Raw genomic sequence first — 16,161 nt, 5'->3', positions numbered from 1 at the left:
GCGTCAAAGGTGTGCGCCTTTTTTGACGTCACACTGTGCGCCACGTTATTGTTTCGGTGAAATGAATTTCTACAATACTGTTACTGTTAATTCTCTCTGCAGTGTTTAAATGCTTACATATACACAAACAGTTACTGTCCCTCCACACATACGACTCGGTTCTGCTTCTATGCCCCAGCTTTTTTACTTTTTCCCACCGAGGCTTCTAGACTTCTGATTGGCCAACATTTCTGCACGGTTAGGAATATAGCGCCACCTGTTGCTTTGGCATGTTCCTAGCAGCGTTTTCCTTCATTTCTGCCTTTACGTGTGGACGGGATTATTTTTTAAAACGAAAACGGAAAATCTCCGTTTTCAAAAATACCCGTGTACGTGTGGACGTAGCCTAAGTGTGAGCTTATTAACACTAGAACTGCCAAATTGGTCATGTTGACTCTTTTGGCATGTTAAAATCATGGAACTCTGTTAAAACAAAACCAAATGATAGCTTTGAGAGTCTATTCATCATGGAATTTTGAATAGAATAATAAAGGCTGTTTATACCTAGAAGAACATCAGGGGTCATTTTGACTCCATGGAAATTCATTTAAAATAACAATCATGACTGACTGCCTAGTGACGTATTGTTGCTTATTGCCTGCTACATCATCAGCCGGAACTTGCTAGATTAGATGAGTTAGATAAGAGAAAAATAATTACTGTAGGCCTGAATACGTCAGTTATGGGATATTGAGCCAGGACAGAACAGGGCAGAGTGGATGACACATGGAGAACCAGACCTGTTGCTGGCAGTGGAGAGCATTGCGAAAACCGTCGATGAGCACAGCCCAAACGGAGAAGTATTCCAAGCAAGTAAAAACTGAAATCCAGAGCAGAGCAGCTGAATCGAATGCATGCTGCAGAGCATTGTGGACGAAACACAGAAGGACAGAGAAGTCTAGCAAAGAGTAGGCAAATGTGGAAAGTGTGATACATTTTCACTGTTCTACTTTTTTTTTTGCATTTATATTATTGAAGCAATAAATGGTTCAAATTGTTTCACAGTGAGTGTTCTGATGTTATGCCTGCTTTATTTTATGATAGTTAAATACCACAGGTTATCCAAACCTTTTTAATGCTACACAAAGCTAATCAGAGTTAATCCAAAATGTTGTGTTGACTGTGATGATTATTTCGTTTGTCAAGGTGGAAAAGCTTCCTAAATCCAGCTGGCACTGTGTGAGAAAGTAATTGCCTCCTTCACCTAATAACTGTTTGTACCACTGTTGTCAGCAAGAACTGCACTATAGCATTTGTAATAACTGGCAAAACTGCTTTATTTCAATCACACTCAAGGGTTGTTGTTTTTTTGTTTTTTGTTTTTTTTTTTTTTTTGGGGGGGGGGGGGGGGGGGCATTAAAATCCTGTTTAAGGTCTGATTTAATTCTGGACGAATAATGGCCAGACACTCTACTTGTGGACTTTCTTCTAGGGAGCATCCAGGTCCTGAAGCAGCAAAGCAGCCCTACCACCACAATGATTGACTGTTGTGGTAGTTTTGTGGTAGTGTTTTGTTTTGTTTTTGTTTTATAACATATTGGGCAGATCAGTCAAGAAAATATTTTCCCTATAGTTTTGGGGATGTTTTTATTAAACATGAGATGAACCTTTGTGCTCTTTTTGGTCTGCAGTTATTTTCACCTTGGAACGACCATAGTTGGCATTTTGTTCAGTCTCTTTCTTATTATTGCTGAATCATGAAGGCTGAGCTTAAATGAGGCGAGTGAAGCCAACAGTCCTTTACATGCTGTTCTGGGTTTGATATAGTCGCAGATGTAGTCTTGGAGCAATTTTGTTAGGCTGTTTCAAGTTTTCTCCATTTGTGGACAGTCGCTCTCACTGTGGCTTGCTGAAGTCTCAAAAGCCTCAGAAATATCAGTATGGAAAGGGTTACAAAACCAGATTTCAGTAACTTTGTTTCTCATCTGTTGTTGAGTTTCTTTAGATCGTAGCATGATGTGTTGCTTTTTGAGATTTCTAGCCTACTTTAAAAGAACCTGTTTGGCAAAGTAAAGTGTTTTTTTTTAAATTCAGCAAGTGTAGCAGCAATCAGGTCTGACTGTGGTGTGAATTTGAAATCAGCTTTCCAAAAACACATGATTAATTCCTTTTATTTATTCCATTTTCTAAATTATTAGTCATTGTTAATTAATGTTTTAACAAGGTGTGTATATGTGTGCGTGTTTGTGTATTGGTGGAAGGGGGTTAAACAGAAAACAGTGACACATCCAAAGCTATTTACAGTTTTTCCACAAAAGAAAATACGTTTTGGCTTACTATTAAATATACTGTTAAGTTTATCACCTATAATAACTTATAACGCTGTTAAATGATTAGTTTGATGTCATAAGAAATTCCACAGTGTATGTAATTTATTTATAGTATACTAGAAGTGACACCAACATTCTACCAGCAGTGTAATGCTAGCTTTCTTCCTTTAGGACAGGCCTCCAGTGACTTGGTCTGGTAATGGTTTCCCTGTTTGGAGCAGAGTGGAAAAGCCTAAGGACTTGGCCAGCGATAAGGAAGAGTAATGATCTTTGGCCGATGAGTGAGCCATGCTGTGGCCACTTCCACTCTCATTCTGCACACCAATAAATGCACCACATGGAGTCATCACTCCACTTGAGGATGTTTTCTGGAAGTCCCACTGAGAGTGTCTGAAGCTCAGTGTCTGGGATGTGCCGAGGAACTCCCGTGGGGCAGCAAGTGCTGTCCCGGGCCCTGGTATTTGAAAATGTCAATGTTTCTGTGTGTTTTCAGAGGAAGGGAGGGAGGTGTGGGGAGAGCTTCCTGGCCCTGTCTGCAGGACCACAACAGATGGCCAACTGGACATCTACGATGCGTCCTTCTGGTGCCATCCTCATGCTACATATGCTTCACCCTGCAGCTATGACTTCCTGGAGATTGCTTTCTCACAGTCCCTCACAGCCGTCACCATGGCTACACAATCCCAATTGTGGGGAACAGACCTCAGCACTTACAAACACAAACATACACCAGTATGAAAACCCTTTTCAAGCCCGAAATCACCACATGCACAGCAAGACATTCCAAACCCACTATCAGGCAGTCTTTTATCAGCCTAGCACATTCTGGTAATACTGGCCACTGTATAACTGCCATCGCTTCCCTTTTAATATTCCGTAATATCCAGATTTCACATGTCATGTAGGTGATAACATGCAACTCAGTCAAGTCTCGACAAAAGCTGACTGTCTGGTTATGATGATCTCGTTTCATTGTGTCGGGTGATGAGAGGCATCAGCCGACACAATGCCAATCAGTCATGTGATCATGCTTTTAGAAACAATGGGCCTGCTTTGCCTACTGATAAGCTCAGACTAATCTGTGGAAAATGTTGAAAGCAAACATGATTGATTATTGCAATTATTGCAATCAAATTGGTTCTGGAGAATACAGCAGATGAAATACACAGACAGGTGAGCATAATGGTGGAAATTGCACTTAAAGAAGAGCTTTGAAATGAGAATTACAAAAGCAGCTACGGAAACCAGTTTTTAGGCTGATAATCAATTGACAGTAAGCTAACAATGCAAGCTTTGTTTGTTATGTTTTGATGAAAAGGAAAGGACAGATTTCAAAATTATTTTTTGTGTTTCATTATTAACATTGTAGCGCTACACAACCTAGTTGTTGCTGACATAGTGGGTGTTAAGAGGTAAAAAAGTACAGATGCCAGCAGAAAAATAATCACCATTGTCCAACACAATTCTTCCAAAAGACGTTCCCTATCCGGTTTATTTTAGAGACTAAATAAATATCGGTACTGAAAGTAGCTGTAAAAAATGATGACCCTGTGGGAGGGTTATGAATTTTTTTTCCCCTCTAATAGTAAAATTTTTATTTAGGTAAAAATTTCCCCTTAGGTTTGTGGGTTATTTCCTTTAAGGCGTATGTTTTTGAGTTATACCAGGGAGTTAAGCACTTTTGATTTAAGGCTTTGTTTTACAGAGAAGCCACAGTATCAGGGTCATATGCAGCGAGGAGACCTCCATCATGCTCAGTCACTCTCTCTTGTGTCCGGGATTACCATAATAACCCTAATATCACTGAAAGCACAGTTCAGTGCTTTCAGAAGTTGGAATTCTTTCCAAGTGAGGAAATGGTTCAGGAGCTACGGGAGTAACAGCTGCCCTGTGGCGCACTGACAGAGGTGAGGCTGCTGGACACTGGCGCCACCGGGCCCTCTGACCACTACCAGTAGGCAACGGGTGAAGTGTCTTGCCCAAGGACACAACGACCGAGACTGTCGGAGCCGTGGGTCGAACCGGCAACCTTCTGATTACAAGACAAACTGCCAACTCTTGAGCCACGATCGCCCCATTAAAAAATGTCTGATGCCAGCGACAGGTCAGGCTTTAGAGGATTAAAGAGGCTTCACTAACACATTTACACATAAATGCATATAAGACACCTAGCTTAATTGTTTCTGGCCCCTGGAATGTACTTCATACATTCCTTGGTCACTAGTGATTTCTTGGCTTTAACTATATAAATACGTACAGACAAATTCCAGGAACTGTTGCATGCTGAAGTAAACATGAAAGCTCGCCCTTCAAGCTCCCAGGTCAAAGAGAAGCTTTACACGTAAGGTATAATGTGCAATTCGAGAAAGGGCAAGGGCCACGATTTCAATATTTACAGTTACAGCTTGTTCTAAAAGGTATTGAAGTTTTAAGACATTGTTTTATCAATGATAGAATTACAAAATGCCGAATCTAGGCTAGTTAGTCGGGTGCATGGATGGATGCTGAACGGCCCATATGGCCCGTAAAGCTGTTTTTTTGTGCAGTGATCATGTCCATGTCTTCATCCTGTCTGTGGATGGTAGTTAAAAAAAAGTATAACTTTTAATGTTCTCTATATTTTGGTCAGACACATGAGTAATTACAAAGCGACAACAATGACACAGCAGCTCATTATCTGCATTCTGTTGTTCTATCACTTCATTCTCTGGGGAGAGTAAACCATGGCATCTCTATGCCCTTGCCAATACTTTGTGGAACAAACAAAGTTGTGAGGCAGAACCAGGAACTAATTTCATTAGCGGCTGCCAGTTGTGACTGATTACAGGCTGTTCTCAGTGGCTGGCAAGTGGGTCCAAAGTTCTGGAAGGTTAATAACCAGTAACAATCAATTACTTAACAAATCTGATATGATCAATGGAGTTTCCAATCTGGCCGACAGCAAGATGAGTAGCCGACTGCAATAGAACCTCAAAAATGCTGAATACTCAACAGCAGCAATGACTTACAGCTTAAATGCTGCTGAAAGCTTAACTGTACAACTGAAAGAAAAGGTAAAATGCTGCTCAATCAAAACTCTCCAGCAGCGCTCCGCTACAACGGAGAACAAGAAAAAACATGTAATTCTAATGAATGAATGAATGAATAAAATTTAATAGGCAAATCAGGATGGAACAATGAGCAGGAGCATATTAAAACAAAACTCCCAGGCAGAGGTTGGTACATAGTATGTCTGCGTTGTGGAAAATGAGAACAGTGCACCAGCAGCATTTTAATTAGTACATCAGCCATCACTAGGCATCCCTTGTATTGGTCCATCTCCATCCACATCAGGACTGATTATTCTAATGATTTCTAAACCTCTGTCCGGCCATTATTCACACATCACAGAGCCCGGCCTTGTTATCTCTGAGGGCAGGGCCTCTTGTCTCCCTGAATCCACAAATTAAATTCAGAAAAGGCCTCCTTTCCTTTTCTACGCTGTCCTTAGCAAGGGGTCTCTGTTGCCATTTAGCATTCAAGTCAGCTACTTACATTATTAGGTGAGCTACAATGCTCATTCTCTGAGTCGCAGAAAAAATGTTTGCATACCAATATGATGCACCGTGTTACAACAAGGGTAAAGGTGTGATGTGACAATAAAAGTGATTTGATTTAATTACCTCCTGTTGGCTCTAATTAAACTTTACAGTGTTGTACATAAGAAACATGCAAGTCTGAGTGGACTAAAAAAAACTAATATTTTATTTCCAACAGAAAAGATAAAATTTGATGTGAGAGAAAGTTCCATTTTAAGAAAAATATTCAATTAATTTGAATTTGATGGCAGCAACACATTGCAAAAAAAGTTGGGACAGGACCATGTTTAGGACAGTGTCATCCCCTCTTCTTTCAACAGCAGTCCGTAATTTCTGGGAACTGGAATTTTGCTACAGAATTCTAGCAGTTCAACACTCGTGACTGCTCTTTGTCATATTTTTCAATACATTATTAACTAAAACCTTTCTATTGTGTGTACTATGAAGCCATTCTGTTGTAATAGATGCAGTGTGTGGTTCAGCATTCCTGCTGAAATAAGCAATGAGCTTCCCCAATTTGGATGTGAGTATATGCTGCTCTAAAACTGGTGTATAACTTTCAGTACAGCTGGTGCTTTTCCGCATGTACAAGCTGCCAGTTCCATGGGCACTGATGTATCCCCAAATCACCACACGTGCACGATGATAAAAGCGATGATTAAATATCCTCTTCTCTTTAGTCCAGAATATGTGGCGTCCATGTTTTCCAAATAGAATTTCAAATTTCGATTTAAGTGACCACGCAACAGTTTTCCACATTGCCTTAGTCTGTTTTAAATGAGCGTTGGCCCAGAGGCAATGGTGGCATTTCCAGGTCATGTTTGCATATGGCTTCTTCATTCCTTAAAGAGCTTAAATGTTAAGCATTTGTGCATAGCATGGTGAACTATGGCCAAGATTTCTGCAGGTGTTCCTGACCCTAAGCAATTTTTTCGTTGACAGAATCCTTTCTGACAGTACTGAAGATCAGGGGCTGTCAATATTGGCCATTTCTCCATATTCTCTGTATTGTTTTGATGCTATCATGTACTTTTTTTAGAACCTCTGCCTTTACTTACTTTTTAAAAATTCTGCCTCTCTAAGATGTAGTTTTTATAACCAACCATGTTACTCACCTGTTGCCAGGTAACCTAATAACTTATACACACAGTGTTGGGAAGGTTACTTTTAAAATGTATTCATTACAGAATACAGAATACATACCCCAAAATGTATTCTGTAACGTATTCCGTTACGTTACTCAATGAGAGTAACGTATTCTGAATACTTTGGATTACTTAACATATTATCATGCTGTTTACAACTACATGAATGTGATTTATTACTGTTACTGAAGGTCCGCGGCTCTTAATCGTAGTAAAGGGACCTCTGGCTAATACGTCAGGTTCGTGTCGGGCTCGTAGCCGAAAACTAGCTTTACTTTGTTGTCTGGGTGAACTTTGCTAGCGAGAGACAGAGAGAGGCGTTGAAAGGCTGCTCCAACAGAACTTATTGTTTCAGAGGAAAACACGAACACGGTGTACAGTCGAGTCTTAATAGCTTACTTACAACTGGGCTCGTCAGGATCTCTTCTTGGCTGCAGTGGTTATTATTATATTTACATGCTTCCAGCTCCCGTTTTTGCTCGATGACAACTCGTACTTTTCCTGTTTCTCCCTCCCTCGCTCACAGACACATAACATGTATGGCAGTCCATTCTCCCTGCAGCACAGACTACACTGCCTATGATGCTACATTCTTTAGAGCTATACCGGTAGCATTCTGCCTGTTAGCTTAGCACAATAACAACAACAGGCGCTCTCTCACCCAGGAAACACGCAGAGAGAGAGCGTTGCCCTGTAACCATGGCAACCGTAACGCTGCCGCCTGGAACAACAGAACGTAGCTGTCAAACAAAACCCAAACAGTCCTGACCCGCCACAATATGAAACAGGGAAGTACCGCCGTGTAATCCATTTATTTCAACAAAGTAACTGTATTCTAAATACCACCTTTTTAAACGGTAACTGTAACGGAATACAGTTACTCATATTTTGTATTTTAAATACGTAACGGCGGTACATGTATTCCGTTACTCCCCAACACTGCTTATACAATATTTGTTGAGCTGTTTTAATTTTCCAGCATTCTGTTTCCCCATCCCAACTTTTTTGAGACATGTTGCTGACATCAAATTTAAAATAAATTTGTATTTTTTTTTATCATCTAGTAAAATGTCTCAGTTTAAACAGGTGATACATCTTTTATGTTCTAATGTGAAACAAATGTGGGTCTGTGAAATTTGTGAATCATTTTTTATTTACATTTTATAGAGCATCAATTTGGGGATTGTGGTTATAAAACTAACAAAACAACGGTGTGTCCAAAATAAGCTTATACTGCAGTAAGCTCGAAAAATGTTCTTTCAATTTCATAATTCAAAAACCTTTTGGTAATTTCCTTGTAAAATTGATGTTGAGTAAAAATGCTCCATGTTGCAGTGGAAAATTGACTGCTGTCATGTTGTATCAGTGGAAATACACTCTCATGGTATAATCTGTATCACAGAGACACCACACATTCTTAATCCTGATTTATGAGATACCACCTCTGTATCTATCCACTACACCCATGGTGTCACACTTGGGTGATGCACCAGCCAATACCCTTTTAGAGACCCAGAAAGTCTAGATTAGGTGTTGGTTGCAGTTTAGACAAACTAGTTTGTATCTTGCTGGAACCTTGTTGTTTGGCTTTTCTTCACTTCCTTTTCAATCTTGCCTTTACTTGCTAGATAATTTTAGGCACTAAAAACTACTTTAGTACAAGAAACAAATAAAGAGTAATCCTTGTGTGTAAGTGAAATAGTACCAGTAATATTAACTGACCCCCCTGGGGATAAAACCTGGATGACTGTTGTGACACGGTTAGAATATTGCTGTAACTGAGGACTGGGGACTGAAAGCATAATCCTGTTCAGCAGTGATGAGGTGGTCCAGAAACAGATTGCATTGTGGGTGTTGGGATATGCAGTAACAGTCTGATCTGTAGTACATCCTACCTGGATCTTACAAGTCTTAAAGGCTCTACCACATACACCTTGTTACTTAATTCAGCTCTTAGTTTTGCATCACTTATCCAGACCTGGATTATGATCGTAGCAAGCATAGCCTGCACAATCTCCTCCCACATAACTTCCACCCAACCTGAACCATTGCCAGCATCAGAGTGCCATGGCTGTTTTCCCAGATGGATGTGAGAGAGTGGGGTTTGCATCAGATACCTAAAGTACCAGAGCTTGTGATGACAGAATTTTATTTAAGCTTATTGTCACTTCTTGAGTCAAAAAACACACAATATCATGACCATAGAGGCAGGTCTTAGGCCACTGAAGTCTCTAAGAACACTAAGACTTTTAAGAAATGCACTCATCCCTTATCCAACATACAGTACATATATATGTACACATGCTGTTATATACATTCAAACATACATACTGACATACGTACTACAAGAAAAGGCTTTTGTGTTTCTGTTCATGGAGTGAAACTATGGAACAGTCTGAATATGGAATTAAAGCAATGTCCAAACAGAAAACTGTTCAAAAAGAGTTGTAAAAATATGATCTTCCCGAACTATAAAGAAAAGGAAAATATTTAAATTAAGTGAATGTCTCTATTTAAAAAAAAAAACCAAACAAACAAAAAAAACCTCATGATGTGATATTATAGTATATCAGAAATCTGTTCACTATTTTTATTACAAATTATATCAGTAAGGAAGCTGACTAAATATTAACTGATAATTTATGGCAAAGGGGTGGGATTAAATAAGTGTTTACTTCTTCCCTTTCAACATGTAAATTAATCAGAACGTTTTTTTTGTATGTCATTTGTATAGTATTTTTTCTCTCTCTTATTTTCTTTTCTAAATGTACTTGTATATTGTTCACATGTTGAAATAAATTACCAATCAATCGATCAATCAATACAAGCAACAATGTGAACCACAGAAAAATGTTTAAGTAAATCTATAAGAACAACTTTCCAGCAGTTAATTAAAGTGAATGAAGTGATGACCTGTTTAGGAGCTACAACCTCAAAAGTGTGATCGCCTCTGGAATTAAAATGTGTCTTACAGTTAAACGGCCGTGGTCAGATGATTAGAAGGATTAGACTGCTGAAATACCATTCCTGCCTGTCATGAAAGGCTTGCTATGGGATTAATAAAACTGCAAAGTAAATTCTGAATTTCACTGAAACCCAGTGAAGGGTACCATAAGCAAGGGGGATAGGTTATTGCTAGCTAGTTTTTGCTATAACATTACAACTGTTGCATTCTGGACCAGTTCAAGTGCAAGGAGGCTTGAGTGGTAATCATGAAAAGTGAGTTACAATACTGCATGGGAGAAAATGAAAATGTACTAAAAGGTCCAAGGTGTAGAGGTTTGTTTGTTTTTTGTATTTTACAATATTTCTTAGATGAAAGAAAGAAAAATGTGCATATATCTGAAAAATATGATGTGGTACAAATGTTCCAAGCAGGGTTTACTTGAGTTTTTGAGTTTTGGTAAGTAAAAATATTATAAAAAGTCTGTGGCTAGCAGGTATGGTCGTCTCTGTATTGTACCCATAGACTGGATGCAAACTCTAAATCTAGTTATCTAGCATTAGCTGATAACTAGTACTCCAACTTTTGATTCAAACAGTCTTTTCGGCACATTACAAAACCAAAAGCTGATGTCAGGGTCATTAGATCCTTGTTTTATATACAGTCTATGGTTACAGGCTGTTTCTGAAAACATATTAAAAATGTATTAAAAAACACAGAATAACCCAATGCTCAGGCTGGTGGGGGAGAGAGAGTGATTTTCTGTTTAGAAATACATCAGATTTTAGTCACCAAACCATTCTGTCCGTTTTTTGTTAGTTTTTTTGTCAGAACTCGTCAGTAAATATGGAGGAAAATATAAATAAACAGTTGTTTACTGTTACCTGCATGATAGCCAGTGGACAATAGATCTACCCTTTCACTGTTGGGATAATCTCGCAATGACAAACAACAGCTAATTATTTACGCACTGGGGCTGTAACTTATGTCAAGGCATGATCATGTATTTGTGCAGATACCACAGCAGATGGCAGTTCTGAATAGGAGCCATATGTAAACATTACAAATGAAATGGAGGTTTAAGCTGTCATGTCATGCTGACACAGCTGAATTTCTGGGTGTGTTTTAGATTTCATCCTTTACATCAGATGAGTCAATATACTGTATTCCTTTTGACAGGAATTGCGATAGTTACTGCAGTCATTGGGTATTTTTAACCCCCTTGCTTAATTTGCATATAATTCAACTCAAGCTCACATAATTATTGAGTCCAACAGAACATTTGTTCTAGACTAGTAGAGTATTCTTCCAAACTAGTATAGTGACCTTGACCTTTAGTTACTTGTATTATCATATTACACTGCCTGAATTTTACAGTAGATTAATTTGAACAGGAGACAGGCATGAAACTTAAAGTGAGCTTTTGATATTGATAGTTCAGAGATAAATGTTGTCCAGAAATCCAAAATCATCAAAGAACAATGCAAGGCAATGCAAATACCAAAAATCACTAGGAATGCAAATACAAAAAGCACGGGGAACATAGCGAGGAGATACACAGGTAAGTCAATGACACAACAAGTCAGTGATGGAACAGGAAAAAGGTGGTGGTGGGGGTTAATGGTAAATGGAAACAAACAGAACTAACCAATTATATTCTAAAAGTAATCAGAAAACTAAACTAAGACTTTCGGACTTTATGGGTAAAGAACTACAGAAGGAACACAAACAAAAAAGTAAATTCAACTTCTGAGATATCAATCTGCTCACTTCAGTAGCAGAGGGGGTGTTACCAGTTTCAGCTGCTTTGATTAAATTAACAACAGATTCAATACAGGGGCAACAATGAGACAACACCCAAAACAGGAATGGTTTTACAGGTGGAGGACACCACAGTCTTTTCTGGCTGGTTTTTTCACACATTTTGCATTTGACTCTAGCTGTGTCAAATTTGTGTTTGGTGCTGGACAGGTGGTGCACAGTAGGTTTTATCAGAGCTGAAAACTGCTACCTACTGCTTCTAGATATGAGGCTGGAAAAGCACTGAGACTGAGACTGGACTAAACTGCAATGTTTCAGACCGAAAATCCAAAACAAGAACCATTACAATGCATAAACCCTAAAGGGAACTGCATAATCTATGTTTATTTTCACTTACTCAAGAGAGACAGGATAGGTAACTCATTCAGTTTCCTGAAATACTTCCACCTCCACGAGCAACTCAGAGAAAGACTAAATGTAATAATTTGTTTTGATGCATTAACTACCAAAAGTGTTGTCAAGCATTTGGAAGAACAACAGAAATCCACACAGGGGCCTAAATCCCAAAACAAGTTTTCTTTATCTTCATCACTTCATTAAAAAATAGCAGACAGATTAAAATACAGGAAGAAATGGGAGAGTAGATGACAGTAGATGAGACTGAGTCAGCCCAACGATGTGTAGCAGGATGTCAATTGTGCAGTGGTGCATCGTTGTCATATTCTGAAAGGCTTATGTGACATAATTAAAAGTCCCAGAACCTTGAGGGCAGATTGTTTCTCAGCTACTGTTTATTTTAGACCATGCATGCTCTACAGCAGCTTATACAGCAGCAACTCTAAAAAGAAAACTGAAAGTCAGTTTCTCAAAATATAACTCCATGATGAGAGCACTAAACCCATAACACAACTATGATCTAGACCTACCATATGGTCAGTGTTGGGGAGTAACGGAATACATGTACCGCCGTTACGTATTTAAAATACAAAATATGAGTAACTGTATTCCGTTACAGTTACCGTTTAAAAAGGTGGTATTTAGAATACAGTTACTTTGTTGAAATAAATGGATTACACGGCGGTACTTCCCTGTTTCATATTGTGGCGGGTCAGGACTGTTTGGGTTTTGTTTGACAGCTACGTTCTGTTGTTCCAGGCGGCAGCGTTACGGTTGCCATGGTTACAGGGTGACGCTCTCTCTCTGCGTGTTTCCTGGGTGAGAGAGGCCTTTTTGTTGTTGTTGTGCTAAGCTAATAGGCAGAACGCTACAGGTATAGCTCTAAAGAATGTAGCATCATGGGCAGTGTAGTCCGTGCTGCAGGGAGAATGGACTGCCATACCCGTTATGTGTCTGTGAGCGAGGGAGGGAGAGAAAGGAAAAGTACGAGCTGTCATCGAGCAAAACCGGGAGCTGGAAGCATGTAAATATAATAATAACCACTGCAGCCAAGAAGAGAGCCTGACGAGCCCAGTTGTAAGTAAGCTATTAAGACTCGACTGTACACTGTGTTCGTGTTTTCCTCCAAAAACAATAAGTTCTGTTGGAGCAGCCTTTCAACGCCTCTCTCTGTCTCTCGCTAGCAAAGTTGACCCAGACAACAAAGTAAAGCTAGTTTTCGGCTACGAGCCGACATGAACCCACCGTATTAGCCAGAGGTCCCTTTACTACGGTTCGGAGCCGCGGACCTTCAGTAACAGTAATAAATCACATTCATGTAGTTGTAAACAGCATGATAATATGTTAAGTAATCCAAAGTATTCAGAATACGTTACTCTCATTGAGTAACGTAACGGAATATGTTACAGAATACATTTTGGGGCATGTATTCTGTATTCTGTAATGGAATACATTTTAAAAGTAACCTTCCCAACACTGCATATGGTGAAAAGACAAGAAAATGATCTCTAATAGTCTTTATGTTCAATATCTCCTTATTTGGGGATACACATATGAAACTTTTATCATCTATTTCAAATTACTAGCTTGATTAATGTGTCTTTGCTCTTTTGCTAGGGAAGAGTTAGCAAATATACTACATGATACTTTAGCTGGCATCATGTGTACTACACACACAGCTGTCAGGATGTACATCCCATGGTGCCAGCAGGTTTTGCCATTTTTAATGGATTCTTAGAGAGATTCACAATTCCTCTTAATAACAGGCTTTTTATTTTGCTGTTGTGAAATTCCAGCCAGGAGATGCTCGCCCAGTAAATTTGCTAAAGCTATTAGCCATTTCTGTCATTTAGGTGTAAGTATCTGCTGTTTCTAACTCTTTATGTGTGTCTACATGCTAAGCTAAGCTAGCCAGATATAGAGTGTAGCTTCATATTGGGCATACATGAATGTCATACCACCCTAAAAGATCAAACACTTAAGAAGAAGATAGATATATCTATTTGCAACATAAACTTGAAGTTAATCTACTCCCATAAACACATTTGACATGCTAAATTGCTATGGCAAACTGAGCAAAGTGACCTATCTCAGGGCGCCTGCCCTTCAGTGTTTTCATATTTAAGTCTAAAGTATAAACACAATATAAAAACATGTTTCTGCCTGAAAAATAGGCCCATTAAAGGGGCTGTCTGGCTCCTTAACATTGTTAAATGATACAAAACTGAATGCTAAAACACTGTCCAGAAAGCAACCGGTTAATTCACAAACCTACTTTCCCAAGAATAATAAAAATAAGAGCAGGAAACAGGAACTCTCCAGGGATGACATGATCACAGACACAACAGATAGCTTTTATAAAAGACAGCTCTTAAAAGAGAAAGTGAGTATAACTATCACACATCCATCCTTTTTCTGAACATCTCAAAGATTATGGCATCCATACAAAGTCACAAGCACACGCTCCTCACTTAGCCTGCAGGCACAATATGTTTACAGCAGAAAGATTTCAACAAACATCTGCTCTCTTGTTGTCTGCAGAAAGCAACGAAAAGGCATCTCTGATGGCCTCCCATCCCCCTCATCTTTGTTTCTACTCTCCTCCCTACTAATCTCCTCCCCTCTTCCTCCTGCCTCGGTGTGAGGCTGGAGCATAAAAACAGTCACTACAGGCTGAAAAACGCAGGGTGAAAAGGAGGGATTCCTCCAGTTTTACCTTTGAATGTAGGGATTGATGTGGGCTGTGATTCAGTGATTCAGAAATCCTGCTCTTCCTCAGCTTCGCCTGACAACATCATATGATCCAACCACCTGCTTCGGCTCCCTGGTCATATGATCTGGTTAAGTCTTGGCAAAGAACTGTGGGATTTGTAGTTGAGACCTACTGTGTCGGTTAATACCCTGTATTATGTACCTATACAATAGCTATATATTCTGAAATCTTCAGCAATTGAAAATCTAAAAGAGTTGTATGTGAATTACAGTTTTCATTACAGTTTTAAACATATACAGCACAGATGAAGTGAATATCATTGATGGGTTCTTGCATTCATTTATATGCAGATAATTTTAACGCCACTGGTAACTGCTACAGAACAGAGAAATTATCTACAGAGACCAAAAGAAATCTGAAGATCAGGTCATACATTTTAAAAGTGAGGGTTTAAAATATTTTTTCTTAAAGCAGCTTAGGAGAAAAACAACAACAATTGAAATATTCACCTATTCTATTGACCCATCCTAAGTAAATCCAGCCAGCTCTTGTGACTACTGTGGAGATATACCAGACCTGTCCTAGTTGTGGTTTCAAACCAGGCAGCAGGGGTGGTCTCGTTCCTTCCCATCAAGCAATTGTCTTCTTTGGTTCATCCAGATTAGTTGATTCAAAGCCCGGTATGCACACTGCCAGAATCTTTTAGAGTGGAGAACCACTCTTCCACAGTAAAGGCAACCAAAAAGCAGGACGTACATTACATATCTGATCAAGAAAGAGAAGTCTCCCTGAAGGCTTTTCATGACTCCAAATCTACTTTATCAGGTTCCAAACAAGGACAGTTTGATATGTGTGAATGTCGTGGTTCTTTTGTTTAACTTTGCGGATGTCTTGGTATGGATTGTGTCATACAGCAGAAAACAGCAAATGGAAAAATGTGAAGAAGCAATTGCATTTACCAGATGAGCTAACTCCAGCCCCAGACAGAGATCTGTAGGTGTAGATGATCTAGGTGCCTGCTTCCTATGCCTCTGCACAGGTTCCAATTTGATAGAAAAAAAGCATTGAGATGGAGTTCACCTAAAGTTCAGTCCAAAACAACACCTGGTGTGATAACGGCCATGACTAGGTAATAAGATGTGATTCATGGCTGCCTCAACCTTTGGGGTATCAGACCTCTGCAGTGATTTTGGAAATGTACTAAGAGAAAATATCATATGTGCAGCATGTGAAATAGTTTGTATGTGATTTGGTATCTTATTACTGTTTTAAAGTTACATGCAGTAATTTTCATTTTTTTATTAGAAAAAAATAC

General features: G+C 39.1%; 1 protein-coding gene across 7 annotated transcripts in view; it reads right to left on the bottom strand.

Moving 5' to 3' along the window:
• tsnare1 (T-SNARE Domain Containing 1) overlaps positions 1 to 14,993 on the bottom strand; it is a 249,750-nt gene extending 234,757 nt beyond the window's left edge. For 6 of the 7 annotated variants that reach the window (XR_014876749.1, XR_014876750.1, XM_085176751.1 and 3 more), the window contains exon 1: positions 14,850 to 14,993. The gene's annotated coding sequence lies outside the window, so the exon portion shown is untranslated. The remainder of the gene's footprint in view (positions 1 to 14,849) is intronic. The other variant, XM_085176752.1, reaches the window with a different exon arrangement.
• Positions 14,994 to 16,161: the final 1,168 nt, after the last annotated feature.

The sequence above is a fragment of the Neolamprologus multifasciatus genome, chromosome 11, assembly GCF_963576455.1.
Source record: "Neolamprologus multifasciatus chromosome 11, fNeoMul1.2, whole genome shotgun sequence".
NCBI lineage: Eukaryota > Metazoa > Chordata > Actinopteri > Cichliformes > Cichlidae > Neolamprologus > Neolamprologus multifasciatus.
The sequence above is the reverse complement of the archived record's forward strand: the minus strand, read 5'-3'. Positions and strand labels throughout refer to the sequence as shown.